This window comes from Canis lupus, chromosome 26, assembly GCF_048164855.1.
Source record: "Canis lupus baileyi chromosome 26, mCanLup2.hap1, whole genome shotgun sequence".
Lineage (NCBI taxonomy): Eukaryota > Metazoa > Chordata > Mammalia > Carnivora > Canidae > Canis > Canis lupus.
In genome coordinates this window covers 25510918-25515179 of record NC_132863.1, presented here as the reverse complement: position 1 = coordinate 25515179, position 4262 = coordinate 25510918, and the positions used below count along the sequence as shown (strand labels likewise).

General features: G+C 41.2%; 1 pseudogene; it reads left to right on the top strand.

Moving 5' to 3' along the window:
- The first annotated feature begins 568 nt into the window (after window positions 1-568).
- On the top strand, window positions 569-687 carry LOC140618912 (U4 spliceosomal RNA; annotated as a pseudogene).
- The last annotated feature ends 3575 nt before the right edge of the window (window positions 688-4262 follow it).

The window sequence follows — 4262 nt, the reverse complement described above, 5'->3', positions numbered from 1 at the left end:
TGGGACTTGATCCCGAATCTCCAGGATCATGCCCTGAGCTGAAGGTGGTGCTAAACCGCTGAGCCATCTGGGCTGCCCAACCTGTGTTGTTGTTGTTGTTGTTGTTGTTTTGTTTTTGTTTTTTAAAGAAACCAAAACCAAGGCAACAACAAAAACTGTAGCATGTATTAATAGTTCATTTCTTTTTGTTGACAAACAGTATATCATTGTACAGATATACCACCATTTGTTTATGCATGACCATTGGATTGTTTCTAGTTTTTGGAATATGTACTTATTAGAATAAAACTGCTGTGAACATTCATGTACGAATCTTTTTTTTTAAGATTTTATTTATTTATTCATGAGACAGAGAGAGAGAGAGAGAGAATGGCAGAGAGAGAGAAACAAGCTCCATGCAGTGAGCCCGACGTGGGGAGTCTCCAGAATCACACCCTGGGCTGAAGGCAGGCGCTAAACCGCTGAGCCACCTGGACTGCCCCATATATGAATCTTTGTATGGATATATGCTTTCATTTCTCTTGAGTACATGCCTAGGAGTGAAATTTCTATATCATAAGGTAAGTGTAGCTTTGCTCAGTGGCAATATTGTAGCCAATGAGGTTTATCTGAGGCGCAATTATTGCTAATTGAAAACATAAGTGTACTTTTAACATTTTAAGAAACTGCTGGATTATTTTCCAAAATGATTGTACAATTTTATATTCCCAACCAGCAGTGTATAAGAGTTCCAGCTCCACCAATACTTGCTATGGTCAGCTTCATTAATTTTAGCCATTTTAATAGGTGTGTGGAGATTTCTTTTTTTTTTTTTACATTTTTTTCTAATTTTTATTTATTTAAGTAATAAATCTCTACATTCAACATGGGGCTCGAAGTCACAACCCTCAGATCAAGAGGTGCAAGCTCCTCCAACTGACTCAGCCAGGCACCCCATAGTAGGGTAATTTCTAATTGCAGTTTTATTGTATTTCCCTAATAATTAATTATGGTTAGCATCTGCTGGACTCCTTGCTGGGCCGGGAGCCAGCTTCTCCCTCTCCCTCTGCCTGCCACTCCCTCTGCTTGTGTTCTCTCTCTGTCAGATAAATAAAATCTTTTAAAATAAATAAAGATTTTCTTTAATAAAATAAATATTAAAAATACTTTAAAATATGTTTATTTTATATTTATTATTTTTTAAAGGTTATTTATTTAATTATTCATGAGAGAGGCAGAGACATAGGTAGAGGGAGAAGCAGGCTCCCTGCAGGGAGCCTGATGCAGGACTCTATCCCAGGACTCTGGGATTAGGACCTGGGCTGAAAGCAGATGCTCAACCACTCAACCACTGAGCCACCCAGGCGTCCCTATTTTATATTTATTTATATTTTTAAAATAAAAATATAAGGGACGCCTGGGTGGCTCAACGGTTGAGTGCCTTCAGCCTCAGCGTGGTCCCGGAGTTCCAGGATGGAGTCCCACATCGGGCTCCCTGTATGGAGCTTGCTTCTCCATCTGCTTGTGTCTCTGCCTCTCTCTCTGTGTCTCTCATGAATAAATAAATAAAATCTTTAAAAAAATTTTAAAAATAAACATGTCATATTTGGAATTTTTCACCACTATTGTTCCATTTTTTAAAAAGATTTATTTATTTATTTGAGAGAGAGAGAGAGACAGAGACAGAGAAAGTGTGTATGGGGAGGGATAGAGGAAAAGGGAGAGGGAGAGAATCCCAAGCCGACTCCCTCCTGAGTGTAGAGTTGCATGTGGGGTGCCATGACCCTGAGATCACAACCGGAGCCAAAACCAACAGTCTGAGGCTCAACCAACTGAGCCGCCCAGTGTCCCAGCCATTATTGCTTCAAATAAATTTTCTGTCTCTCCCTCCCTCCTCCCCTTCAGAGATTCCAATTATGTGTGTATTAGTCTGCTTAACATTATCTCAGCTCACTGATGCTCTGTTCATTATTTCTAAATTTTTTTCTTCTGTTTCATTTTAGATTTTTTTCTATTGCTGTATCTTCAAGTTTAGTAATCTTTTCTTCCATACTATAATGTCTAATATGCTGTTAATCCCATCCAGTGTATTTTATTTTTAAGTAATCTCTACACCTAGTGTGGGGTTTGAACTTACAACCCCAAGATCAAGAGTTGCATGCTCCACCAACTCAGCCAGCCAGGCACCCCTCATTCAGTGTATTTTAAAATCTTACCCTTCTCAGGAATGATCTTAAGGAAATCAGGAGCCACAGGTAGAGAACACCTGGAATTCAGAATTCTGGTAGGAAGTGGGACTGGTGCAGATGGATGTGGTCAAAGAATGGGATTAGTTTCTGATTAGGACTTGTTTTCTCACCTTCTTTAAAAGAAGAATGTTGGCCATTAGCCTTTAGTTCTGGCATGGGATTGGGAATGGCCTACAACTGTCAGCATGATTTCTGGGCTCCATATTTTCTACATGGAAAATATGTCAAGGGATCCCTGGGTGGCGCAGCGGTTTGGTGCCTGCCTTTGGCCCAGGGCGTGACCCAGGATCGAATCCCATGTCAGGCTCCCGGTGCATGCAGCCTGCTTCTCCCTCTGCCTGTGTCTCTGCCTCTCTCTCTCTCTCTCACTGTGTGCCTATCATAAATAAAAAAAAAAAGAAAAAAAAAGTTTAAAATATGTCAATATGCAGGAGCAGTGACTTATACCTGAGAACATCCCAGTAGGAGGAAAATAGAAATCATGTTTATTCCTCAGGAACACTTAAGTGCCCTGGAGCAAACTGACATTCTTCTGTAACAATGTTATCAGTAATGCTTTAAACTCCTGCACACTGTTTATGTATCTGAAACAAAGTCTGTTTCTTGTTTTATATTTTCTTTTTGGAGGTGGTCTCAAAAGAAACAAATAAAAAATAGGTGGCCCAGAAACAAACAAACAAAATCTCACTCATCTTTAGATATTTATTTTTTATATCTTCTGTGTGTCTGCGTAGCTTTTTGGACATGTACAATACAGTCATAATAGCTCTCTTAGTATCTTCTCTGCTTATTCTAACATCTATGTCAGTTCTGGGTCAGTTTCAATTTCTTTTTCTTCTCTTATTTCTTGTTTTGCATGACTGGTAAAATTTTCTATTGGATGTTGGATATCATGAATGTTACTTGTAGGCAGCTGAATATTTTTGTAATTCTATGAGTATTCTTGAACTTTGTTCTAGGATGCATTTACTTGGAAACAGTTTGATCCTTTGAGAGTCTTGCTTTTAAGATTAGGTGGGACCAAAGCAGTGCTTAGTGTAGGCCCAGGATTTTTCCACTGTTGAGGCAATACCCATCTGCGTATTCTTCCCAATGCCTTATGAATCATGAAGCTTGCCAGCCTTTCTGGTGGAAACAGGCACTAACTATTCTTGGCCCTTATGAGCACTGAACACTGTTTCCTCTAAACCTTTTGTCTGGTTCTTTCCTTGTCCTTGGACAGCTTCTTCACATGCATGTGCTAATAAGTACTTAGCTGAATATTTGAGTAGATCTTTAGAATTCTCTTTCTCTCTCTCCTCCTTGGTACTCTTGGTCTTCCCAGACTCTCAGCTCTGTTTCCCCAACTCAGAGAGGCTGCTGGGCTCCATCTGGGTGCCCTCTCCTTATACTATACAGCCTGAAACCTCCTTCCTTTTTAAAAAAAATTTTTTTAAATTTTTATTTATTTTTTTTAAAGATTTTATTTGTTTATTCGTGAGAGACACAGAGAAAGAGAGAGAGAGGCAGAGACACAGGCAGAGGGAGAAGCAGGGTCCACGCAGGGAACCCGACGTGGAACTCCAGCCCAGGTCCCCAGAATTAGGCCCTGGGCTGAAGGCAGCGCTAAACTGCTGAGCCACCCGGGCTGCCCTCCTTTTTTTTATTTTTTATTTTTTTTTAATTTTTATTTATTTATGATAGTCACAGAGAGAGAGAGAGGCAGAGACACAGGCAGAGGGAGAAGCAGGCTCCATGCACCGGGAGCCCGACGTGGGATTTGATCCCGGGTCTCCAGGATCGCGCCCTGGGCCAAAGGCAGGCGCCAAACCGCTGCGCCACCCAGGGATCCCTGCCCTCCTTTTTTTTTTTTTTTTTTTTTAAAGATTTTGTTTATTTATTTATAGAGACACAGAGAGAGAATGAGAGGCAGAGACACAGGCAGAGGGAGAAGCAGGCTCCATGCTGAGAGCCTGACGTGGGACTCGATCCAGGGTCTCCAGGATCACACCCCAGGCTGCAAGCGGCGCCAAACCGCTGCGCCACCGGGGCTGC